Below are 12,915 nucleotides of genomic sequence, written 5' to 3'. Positions count from 1 at the left end.
AGTCCAATTTTAGCCAGATACCAGCGAACTGGGTTTGAAGCGGAAGAGTAACCAGTTGCCAGTATTGGGGAGAGTTTCTCGAGTTCTAGTATTTGTGTTACAACTAAGGAAAACATCTTAGAAAGCGGTGTCGGATCTGTGAGACTGGTGTTCTGCAGATACATGCGTACTCCACAAACCACTATGAAACTCATTGCACAGGGTACGTCGATTTGTACCCGTAAACAGGGTTTTTTTCTCGTTCCGTTTACGTATGGAGCACGGGAAGGAGGATTGTTTAAACGTCTCTGCGCGCGTTGTAATTATTCTAATCTTGTCTTCGTGATCCCTTTGGGAAAGATGCGTAGAGGGCTGTAGTATCTTCCTAGAATCATCCCTAAAAGTTGGTTCTAGAAACTTCGAAAATAGGCATTCATGGGATAGTCTGTCCCTATCTTCAAGTATCGGTCAGTTTAGTTCGTTCGGCATCTGCTTGACACTCTCCCATGGATCAAACAAACCTGACCAGTCGCACTGTCTTTCTGTGTAAGCATTCGATACCACCTGTTAGTCTTATGTGATGCGAGTCAGACATGCCTGAGCACTGTTCTAGAATAGGGTCGCAAGATTGATTTGTAAACAATCTCCTTTGTAGACTGATTACGTTTCCTCAGTATTCTACGTACCAATGAAGCGCAGTCTGCCAACTGATTTACCTACGACTGAGCCTTTGTGATTTGGCGTTTCATACCCCTGCAAATTACTGAACCAGATATTTGTAGTAGTTGACTGATTCAATTGTGACTTATTAATGTTATACTTAGTCAGAGATACTACATTTTGTGATTTTGTGAGGTGTACATTTTTACCCCTCGGACCTTTGATACAAGCTGCCAATCTTTGAATCACTTTGAAATCTTAAATCTGACTGAATATTTTTGCATCTTTTTTCAGGCAGTATTTATTTATAAATAACTGCGTCATCTATGAAAAGTCTTGGGCTACTGTTAATATTGTCTAAAACGTCTTAATATACAACATGAACAGCAAGGGTCCCATCATACTTTCATGGGCATACCTGAAGTTATTGTTACATCTATCGGTGACTCGTCGTTCCAGGAAAGTTCCTGTGTCTTTCTCAGCAGAAATTCCTAAATCTTGTTAAAAATTTCGCTTGATACTCTGTATGATCCTACTTTCGATAATAAACGTTTGGATGGTACTGAGTCAAGTGCCTTTCGGCAATCAAGAAATAGTGAATTGAAATGTATGTTTGTGGCAACCCTGCACGAATCAAACTTTTGCATACGTGATATGTGTTCGTGTGAGAAGTTTTTGTGTATCGAAATGTATAATCATTGAAATGCTCTACATATACCGAAGTGCACCTATCTAATGTACGTGTTAGTCGAAAACCCCTCTGTGAGTGTTCTATCTGTGAACACAAATGACCACAACCTTGTAATTGAAGGTGATCCGTGACATGTATTTAGATAGCTAATTTATAGCTAATATAGTGAACTGGATGATGCAGTCAGTGGAGGGACGAACTAAGCTGAAATGTTTGCTCTGTTATCCAAGTTTAGATTCTCTTCAATCATTATCGATGAATGATTCTTCATACTTTATCTTCTCCCCATTCAAGAAAACCACTGCCAATTTCTTCTTTAACACGTGTTCCTTCTCTTTCTTTGCAGCATCACACCCGAATGACAAACATTTTCGTGCGCAGTTTCACTCTTCCAGAAACGACAACTTTATATGGTCACTGAATGTACCTACTGGTTTTGGCTACACCTGAGGTTCCAGTCACCATTGTGCCAATGTTATCGCTACGCGCGAACCTCCAGCGTCACACGTGAACGTTATGGCCTTTATCTGTCGCCGCAGTTTTATCAACAACGCACCGCTGTTTTGCATACTTCCACACCCCTTTTCCAGTGTCTCGTTGTCGTATCATCTTCACGACAGAGATACTCTGACCTTCGTTTCGTATCACCTGGAACTGTAGTTTCCTCTTACATGCTATCACGTCTTCGATAAATCGTCATTTATTTCTTCGACTGAATACTCATGGCAACGTTCTCGATTAAAAGACCTTGTTCGGTAGGTTGGCATTAACGTGTCTTTCTACGCATCAAGGCTAACCGGCACACGAGGACACGCCCGTATTGGACGACAGTGTTACACTTTGAGACAGGGTGGGGATGACTTGGTACACAGACACTAGCAAAACTGTCGTCTGACTGACCTTATGCTACACTTCCTCGCAATTGTGTCAGCGCCGAGTCTGATGGTAACGAAAGCGCTGACGCGCATACCGGTTATGACTGCTCAATCATCGTGGACAAGCGGTAGGACCACTGTTGTTGAGCTCTGTACTAACCATGTGCCACGTAACCTTGAGTCTAAACTTGTATTTCGTGCAGATGAGGTATCAAAGTAGTGTCAGACCCCTGGGGGAATATATTGTTTCCACAATGACGAAATTTCACCTCGGTTTAGAGTCTGAAACCTTCAAATTACAAAGTCGTGCAATGTTACAACAGTAAAAAAGTTCAAGTATGTAACAACAGGACAATTTTCACAATCGACACAACTAACATCAGAGAGATATCTGGAAAGGCTAAGATGAAATTTGCGAATGAGGCAGATCTTGTTACCTTCGTTGAATGTAGAGCCTCTGGCACGCACTGAGGACTCGTACTGCGCTGGAAACTGTCCCTAATAAAATTCCCCTATTATTCCTTCTCGAATAGAACCGAAGTCCGCATACTGAACATTGCAATGGACCAATATACTGTAATACATCGAACTCGCACTGGGAAGTGCACCACGAATGCACGTCGGTTGGGTGAGTTTATGTGAAGAAATTACTGAATACTTCAGTCGTCTGAAACAACAAATGCTCGAAGACGGACTAGCAGAAATGTACCTACACAGCTGCAAGAAAGTGATTACCTTCGTGGAATTTTATAGGGTTTGCTCTAAATTGCTCAGCACATCTAATCACGATTACATTAGCTAGAACAAGTCGAAATAGAACGAGAAATGTCTTCGTGAATTGAATGAAGCATAAATAATACAAAAGTTTTAAGAGTGTAAGACAGAACCTGGCATGCGCATCATAGTGTTCTCAAATTAGGCGAGTAATATTCTTTCCAGTTGCGATCACGTGGTCCTGCTAGAAACGTTTGGGTTTCACAAATCAGCTTGTACCCACTAAAAACTTGAATTTATATTAAGCAAATGATATTTTTCTTATGAAGTGGTTTATTCACTTAACGTTTCAGTGATCACGTATCGTTCATTGTTTTCTTAGAAGTAGTTACTTTTGATCACGAACATATTCTCGATTCAATGTTGGGCTGTATATCTGAGAGTTTATTTAATACAGCCAGTACTGTACCCTACATTTTTTTTATTAATACTAATTTTGATAAAATGGGCGGTAATGCCGAATTAACCTGTATAGACTTATAAGGAACTTGGCTATTGATCCAAACATTTCAGTAGCATTCAAATATTTCTTAAAGTAACCATTGATTTTTCTTGATCTTTTGATTTTTGTTGACTTATGTGTTGCTCCTGTTTCAGTTCGACAGGAACGATATGTAGAAACGACTTGTTCTTTACTAGTGACAAATTTTTCCAAACGAAATGCCATACCTCTTTTCCTAAGGAGCTTAGCTTGTGATGCACGTGTTACCGAAGTATCAGAAATTTATTTCTTCCTAGGAAACCTTCAAAAATTGTACGGTGATCCAGCATTTAACTACACCTAACCACAGTAATCTAAGACTTCATTACGAACAACGTTTTTATGCAGCACACAGTAATGATTTCAGTCGTGGATGCCGACCTCCGCGATAAATACTCCCACTTTGCTCGCAGAAAGCTATTATATTAAAATCTAACTTTTTATTTTTATTATCTTTTTAACGTGAACCTACCTGGGTGTATTTTCACAGTAAACAAATTAAACCAAGTAATAACTTACATCTTTCACACACTTGTGTCGCTGCCAAAGCAGCGAAATCTAGTACTGTATCTGGTAGCAGTCTTGTGGCTGCAGTCTCTGAGACGTTTGGTTAGAGAACAGCGAGACTTAGATTTTATCAGTGTCTCGACATGAGACTTGCTGTGGGCAAAATAAGCACTGTGGTTTTCTGTCTGAGTAAAAATTTTAGAGGTCTCCTCGCAACAGGTGAAGTAGTTGAATTTAAAGACAGACGATGCCGGTCCGGTCGATATTTTGCTGTGTTCACAGTATCTCTTGGTTTAAGGATATTCTATTAGCTGTGGCCAGAATGTCGGTAAATATGTGCATAATTAAAATTGTGTGAGAAAGCCAACTGCATTCTGCTGATTTTCGGGGTAGGGCGTATACAGCTCCTTTTTTTTTTTTTTTTTTTTTTTTTTTTTTTTTTTTTTTTTAAAAAACAGTTGAATAGAGGGTAAACGGGAATTCCTCGAGACGGACGAGGGTGTGGAGGTTCAGACTAGCACCACGTCACAATGAGCTTTCTGGTTTTCCCCTTTCTGTGTGTGGAAGGCCCAGCAACGGTCAACTCCTCGTAAGAGTTTGGAAGCAGGGGATGAGACGCAGGTGGTGCGTGACAAATAAAGCGGGAACTCCAACGGGAAACACACTTCACACAATGAGTCCAGTCGGCGCGACCTGGTACAAACAAGTAGCCGCATAGTGCTACATCTACATCTACATGATACTCCGCAAGCCATGTAACGGTGTGTGGCAGCGGGCACTTCTGGTACCACTAACTGATACTTCCTTCACTGTTCCACTCGCGGATGGCGCGTTGGGAGAATGATTGTCGGTAAGCGTCTGTATTAGCTCTAATTTATCGAATTTTCTCGCCTTGTCCATTTCGCGAGGTGTATGTGAAAGGAAGTAATATGTTATCCGACTCTCCCCGGAAGGTGCTCTCTTACAATTTCGGCAGTAATCCTCTCCGTGATGCACAACGCTTCTCTTGTCGCGTCTACCTCTCTAGTTTATTGAGTATCTCTATAACAATCTCGTGCTGACTAAACGATCTTGCCAGAGTAAGGCACAGTCAACATTAAAAATTCTGTAAGTTTTAATTTTTAATGTTGACTGTGCCTTATTCTGGCATGTTATAGTAATTTTATGCTTCTGAAGGAGGCTAGATTAATCTAGCCGAAACCTGGGTAAAGACAAGAAAATTTTTTCAACTGAGGCGGATTTTTCAATATATTAGTCTATCACTGTTGCTGACCGGGCTGCAATATGAGAAAAATTCTGATGAGAGATTTTTTTTTTATTTTTTTATTTTTTTTAATTTTATTTATTTATTTATTTTTTTTTTTTTTTGTAGTAAAGACAGCCCACTGGTTGCAATGGATTTTATAGTCGAACTGACCATGGTTTCGACTATAAAATCATTGCAACCAGTGAGCTGTCTTTACTACAAAAAATATTTTCACGGTTGCTGCACACAGCTATGTTTAAAGTTGTCTGATGACAGAGTTTCCGAGTATCAAAATACGTGACATATATGGCCGTTTCTTTTGACCGCATTGGCTTACAAGATCCAATTCGTTGCACCGCCAAGGGACCATAGACCTCAGTATGTGACATAATTTTCAACTTGATACGTCGTCGTGTTCCTGAGAAAAAGTGTTTTTAACGTAAGGGCAAACAGACAGACGGACAGATGGACAAGAGTGCGATCCTATGAGGTTTAGTTTTTACCGACTGAGATACGGAACACTAACAAACAGAAATTATTGAATGGAGCAGAACCGTTTCGGTATCTTACGTATGATCTGCCGTATCGAACTGAGAGTCAGTATAATTACGGTAGGCATTGAGATATGGTAGTTAGTGTTTCAATATGTTTGCTAGCACACATTTGCAGAAGTGTAACTAGTTCGACGTTCAGTTCCTACAAAATTGTGCTGCGCAGATTCACTAAATCCTCTTACGTCGACCATCATATACTCTGTCCATATAATTGATAACTTGCACCCACAGCTGCGAGGGACTTTACGATACAGACTGGAGGCAAATGTAATAAGCCTCCACTTACAGTGGGTATCGAGGATCTTCGTTAGTCCTAATTGGGTTCTTCCAACCTGTACTTCTGAACTGGGAGATTGTTTAAAAATCCTACATCAATCGGCTATTGGAGACGGGGTTGTAATAAGACGAATTTAATTCATTCTGATTTTCTAGTCTTCAGCATTTATTCTTATTTATCGTTACCAAGTGTTCAGTAAGTACAACAGTAGAATTCCGGAAGATAGTTTCGTAATTGTGCAGTTGATTTATTGCTGAAAATTAGACTACGGAAGAGAGTAGAAATTGTTGCCGGTTTTAAACCGACAGATTCACTAGCAGAGAGCAACCCATGTGGATAATAATGAACAGGAGCAAGCTGCTGTTCGTATTTTCGATAAGAAATCTGTTTTCACGCAGCACTGTCTTTAACTGTAAATTCTCGGTAAGATAGCATTCCATTAACACCATCAAATCCTCTTATTTTGAGGCATCACATCATAATCTATAGACTTTGTTTCCTAAATTTTCTGCTTTGAGATCGTCATGAAAAAAGAAGGGATTCGAAATGAACGTAATGAAACATAAGACTTACATTAGTTTGTTCCTCTGTCCAACATTCGAGGCACAAGCTCGCTTTGTGTTTTCACGGACCATTGCTCAACACGAAACATAAAACTCTTGGGGCGCGTCGGCAGAATGGCAAATTCAGAACTCAGAATTCAGAACTTGCATATGGATACATCAGGCAGAGGCCGAGAAATGCTCACGCAGCCTCATTTGCGCTTATACTATCTGTACATCTACACGACTACACAGTAATTCACAGTTAAGTATACGGCAGAGTGTCCATAAAACCACTTTCACGACCTTTTTATACCGTTTCACTTGCGAAACAAAAACACCTAAAACCTTGTAGCGAAGCCTCATATCTCTCGTTTTGTTACTATGGTCGTTTCTCCCTATGTAGGTGGGAGTCAACAAAATATTTCCGCATTCGGTAGAGAAAGTTGGTGACTGACATTTCGTGGAAAGATCTTGTCAGAAGCTAAACATCATTGCCCTGAATGACAGTTATCACCGGCTAGAGGGGAAAAAATGGAGAAGTGATCTCTGTAGGATGGAGGAAAATCGACCACCCAGACTGGCTAGATCCTACGAATTAAGCGGCACGAGAAACGTCGGTCAACCGAGGAAAAGATGGAAGGAGGCCGGAACGGGTCAAAAGCCCAACTTCGAAAGAAAGAGGAAGAAGATTTCGCTGCAAAGAAAAACGCTTTTGTTTTGACAATTGCCACCCTAATCTGTGTATCATATCCGTGATGGTTCAAATGGTTCAAATGGCTCTGAGCACTATGGGACTTAACATCTTAGGTCATCAGTCCCCTAAACTACTTAAACCTAACTAACCTAAGGACATCACACACATCCATGCCCGAGGCAGGATTCGAACCTGCGACCGTAGCGGTCGCGCGGTTCCAGACTGAAGCGCCTTTAACCGCGTGGCCACGCCGGCCGGCTTATCCGTGATACTAGCTCCCCTATTTCGAGATAAAGCAAAACTCCCGATGCCCTTCGTCAATCCTATCTGTTAAGGATCCCAAACCGCACAGCAATACTCCACAAAAGGGAGGACAAACTTCGTGCAGACAGTGTAAGCGCAGACCTATGCCACAGCCCACTATCCAGCTATAGCCGGTATGTGTGACCTTCACTTCTCCGTATGTTATCGTGTAAACATATCTTTAAAATGTGCCTACAAATGCACCTTTGTGGCTAGAAATGCAGCATTGCTACTTACGTTTACAGCTTAGTCGTTGGTAGCCTGGCAGCGAAAGACGTGAAACTTCCTAGCAGATTAAAACTGTGTGCCGGACCGAGACTCGAAGTCGGGACCTTTGCCTTTCGCGGGCAAGTGCTCTAGGAGCACGGTAGCAAGGTAGGAGACGAGGTACTGGCTGAATTGAAGCTGTGAGGACGGGTCGCCAGTCGTCCTTGGGTAGCTCAGATGGTAGAGCACTTGCCTGCGAAAGGCAAAGGTCCCGAGTTCGAGTCTCGGTCCGGCACACGGTTTTAATCTGCCAGAAAGTTTCAGATCAGCTCACACTCCGCTGCAGAGTGAAAATCTCATTCAGCGAAAGACGTGTTTAAGACACTGCAACTCGCATTCGAGAGGAGTGGACTCGAACCATGTTTAGATTTTCCCTGGTTTCCCATCATATGAAACAATTGGGGGATGTTCCCTATGACAAGCACATGGCCACTTACTTTCCGTTTGTCCTAACTGAGCTACTACTTTCCCTCTAGTGACCTCGTCATCGATTGCAATTTTACCTTTCGTCCTGTCTGAGACTGGCATAATCGTATACAGTAAGAAAATTCTTGAAAAGGTTGTGTAGAAGATATTTGTTACCAGTACGCTCATGCTTTTGTTATTGCTGTTTAAGACTGTTTGTGACCTTATATTACAGGAATTATAATTCCTAACGTTGCTCAGGGATTAACTCCCCACAATTCTTAAGAAATTCGTTTCTTATAAATTTCTTCGCTGCTATGTAACTCCATTTTTATGGTCGCAGTGTATCTTCTTATAATGCAGCATTCAAAGTCTGAGAAACAAACAGCTTTTTACTCACCGATAACGGAAGATTATATGTGATTTTCGTTTAAGTAACGTAGTTAATGCTGTATTTTTAATTGTCTTCGCTATGGAAAGACAATAAACACTACAGTACCTCAAATTCTTACTTGTTTGCTTCTACGAAAGAATGCCAGAATATCTAAATTGTCAAATACTATTTAAACGCAACATATATCGGTGTTGTGTCCATAGTGGAGTGGTTAGCTTTGCTATCGTACCCGACAGTCCTGAGTTCGCTCACGGTAATGGAGAAATTTTTCTGTTGCTTGAAACTTGCAAGTCATGAATTACAAATGAAGACATTATATTACATCTCCTTGTTTCTAGATTACTGCACCACAATAATACAAATATAACTGTTTTCACATTATTCAAAGTTTTCTCGAAAAGTCATAGTACATTAAAATAAATTTATAAGACCCACAAAAAAGTTAGTCAGCGGCCTTGGCGCAGTGGTAAAAGCGGTTCCTGTTAGAATACCGATGTTAAACGCTGTCGGGCTTGGCTAGGTCACCGTCGGGGTCTGCAGAGTGCTGTTGGAAAGACGGGTGCACTCAGCATTTGTGAGGCCAAATGAAGTGCTACCTGATTGAGAAATAACGGTACCACACACGAAAATTGACAAAGGTCAGGAGAGACGTGTGCTGACCACATTCGTATCCGCATCCGGTGACGCCTCAGGGCTGAGGGTGACAGGGCGGCCGGTCGGTGCCGTTACACCTTCAAGGCCTGTTCGGGTGGCGTTTGTTTGTTCTTATAACAAGGTTAAGAAACAAGATGTTCACTAAATTAAGATTACTTGTGAAATTGTAACGTTCATTATCAACCCTTATTTATCAAGCTTTTTGTCGGAATGTAGCGTATATAGGACTGCCTTTTTGTGAAATATCATTGTTGTTGTTGTGGTCTTCAGTCCTGAGACTGGTTTGATGCAGCTCTCCATGCTACTCTATCCTGTGCAAGCTTCTTCATCTCCCAATACCTACTGCAGCCTACATCCTTCTGAATCTGCTTTGTGTATTCATCTCTTCGTCTCCCTCTACGATTTTTACCCTCCACGCTGCCCTCCAGTACTAAATTGGTGATCCCTTGATGCCTCAGAACATGTCCTACCAACCGATCCCTTCTTCTAGTCAAGTTGTGCCACAAACTCTTCTTCTCTCCCCAATTTTATTCAATACCTCCTCATTAGTTATGTGATCTACCCATCTAATCTTCAGCATTCTTCTGTAGCACCACATTTCGAAAGCTTCTATTCTCTTCTTGTTTAAACCATTTATCGACCACGTTTCACTTCCATACATGGCCACACTCCATACAAATACTCTCAGAAACGACTTCCTGACGGCCGGCCGGTGTGGCCGTGCGGTTCTAGGCGTTTCAGTCTGGAACCGCATGACCGCTACGGTCGCAGGTTCGAATCCTGCCTCGGGCATGGATGTGTGTGATGTCCTTAGGTTAGTTAGGTTTAATTAGTTCTAAGCTCTAGGCGACTGATGACCTCAGAAGCTAAGTCGCATAGTGCTCAGAGCCATTTGAACCATTTTGACTTCCTGACACTTAAATCTATACTCGATGTTAACAAATTTCTCTTCTTCAGAAACGCTTTCCGTGCCATTGCCAGCCTACATTTTATATCCTCTCTACTTCGACCATCATCAGTTATTTTACTCCCCAAATAGCAAAACTCCTTTACTACTTTAAGTGTCTCATTCCCTAATCTAATTCCCTCAGCATCACCCGACTTAATTCGATTACATTCCATTATCCTCGTTTTGCTTTTGTTGATGTTCATCTTATACCCTCCTTTCAAGACACTGTCCATTCCGTTCAGCTGCTCTTCCAAGTCCTTTGCTGTCTCTGACAGAATTACAATGTCATCGGCGAACCTCAACGTTTTTATTTCTTCTCCATGTATTTTAATGCCTATTCCGAACTTTTCTTTTGTTTCCTTTATTGCTTGCTCGATATACAGATTGAATAGCATCGGGGAGAGGCTACAACCTTGTCTCACTCCCTTCCCAATCACTGCTTCCCTTTCATGTCCCTCGACTCTTATAACTGCCATCTGCTTTCTGTAGGTGGCAGTTATAAGAGTTGAGGGACATGAAAGGGAAGCAGTGGTTGGGAAGGGAGTGAGACAGGGTTGTAGCCTCTCCCCGATGCTATTCGATCTGTATATTGAGCAAGCAGTGTTATTTGTCTCTATTAAAATACAACTACTGTATTTTCCTAAAATACGGGTACTGTTTTTTTAGTTCTTTCCATTCGTCATGTACCATTAGTTTTTGGTTTCCAGTTGATGGATATTTGTTTTTGCTTTCAGTGAAGTAGTCAAATTTACTAAAGACGACGAAATTACTTACCTATATCTGGCGGTATCACCTGGGTGTCAGCCTTACGCTCCTCTGCATTTGGTTTCATCGACATGCAGTATACTGGAATAGCTGTTTGTGATGGGAAGTGTCATGCATAAACACATTGAAGTAATGCGATGTAACGAGGCTTTCAAGACAAGAAATACTCTCACAATTCAGAGGGGTTTTCATATAAATAAAAATAATTAGACCATGAATATTAACGAAGTTTTCAATGTCTGTGGCTGCCCTGTGATTGTTGCTTCTAGGTTCAAGTTTACATAATAATGTATCGTCTCCGATCATTGTATAAGCCCCTTAGCGCGAGTGGTGTAACTCACATTATTCTTGCTTGGAGATATTCAACGGTTTCCGAGGATTGTTAACAAAATTAAGCATTACTTTTTGTATTACTGTTTTCATGCTTGTTATTCTAACTCACATTAACAATTTCAATAAATCTTGTCCAGTTATAAATTTGAAAATAAGAACCCAAATGGTTACACTACTTGTGAAGCAAACAGGTAAAGAATTTTATGTACTATAAAAATGTACATAGCAGACATCACTTCCATTCAGAGATCAGTGTCTTCAGCATTGTCAGAAGGAACACTATGAAAGTAGCAGCGATGAACAGTTGGAATGAAGGGCAAAAGTTCTTCCATGCCCTTCTTTTTTGTAAGGGTCCATGACTCTGCACAAAGCTTTCTTTAAAAAAGTGTGTGTAAATAGTTCCTTTGTTACTGTATCCATTGGATAATTAGTTATAACAGTGGATGTTTTTCAATGGCGTCTTCCTTTTGGTGATTGACTTCGGCAAGTTTTCCACAGACACGAAGTCATTGTTTGTCATTACAGGGACATGAAGCGGATTGTTTTCCCTCGACTTGGCAATGATGTTGTACCAGTCACTGGGACAAAATATTTGTAATGTCTCCCAACGGTTCTCCCTCACCATCATTGGGTAGATGGATACTTTTCAAGAACTTTTGGCCTCTGATTACAGTGTCATTATTTTCACTTACAGTTAGTTTCATTAATATTGTGGCTGTTTCCCAGTTCCTATTCTGTAGTATGGAAGTTCTGTTGTGTAGTATGTAGTTTGAAAGTGTCCGTTACTAGAATTTGTTTTGCGGACGGCTCTCTTGACTCGTTTCACCAAACAGGCACCACTTTCTTGGAAATCTCGACATCCAGTCAGTTCATCCCAGCAGTACATGAATCTTACGTAAACATGTAAATTATGTTTGTAATAAGCTACTTGACATGCCAGTGTAGGAAAGAATAGATATTTTTAAATCAAACAGAAAGGCATATTAGGCGCTATCAAACTGATTTTTGAGTGTCCATTCTCATGCACTCCCGAGCTTTTTCAGCCTTACGTAGATGCAATTCGTGCTTTTGTTGAAGCTGTGCTTTTTCTTGTTCATCTGTTGAATGCTTGTATTTATTACCAAAAGTGTCACATTATACACCAGTGTCCTTATGAGGTCTGTTGTATATGAGCCTAAGCCATTACAGTTCAAAAAGGAAAAATGATGTTCATAATTACACAACCAGAAGGAAAAATGACATTTATTACTCCACATTACGATCGTATTTAGCACAAAAGGGGTGCACAGTGTTGCAACTAAAAGTTTTAACTTACCCAGTGACATAAAACTGCTGAAGAACAACTAAGTAAAATTTGAAAACAAATTGAAAAAGTTCCTCCTTGACAACATATTCTATCATTGTGACGTGTAAAAGGTGGCGGGTAGGAATTACTGACTCACATAAGCATATTTAGTCATAATAAATTGAAAAATTATAAATGTTCAGCATGTTGTAATATTAAAAAATTAATTTGTGATGTGAATGTAAAGTGACTCGTTCGACAGCATTATGATTTATCG

Source organism: Schistocerca piceifrons, chromosome 2 (assembly GCF_021461385.2).
Source record: "Schistocerca piceifrons isolate TAMUIC-IGC-003096 chromosome 2, iqSchPice1.1, whole genome shotgun sequence".
Taxonomy (NCBI): Eukaryota; Metazoa; Arthropoda; class Insecta; order Orthoptera; family Acrididae; genus Schistocerca; species Schistocerca piceifrons.
Note: the sequence above shows the minus strand (reverse complement) of the source record.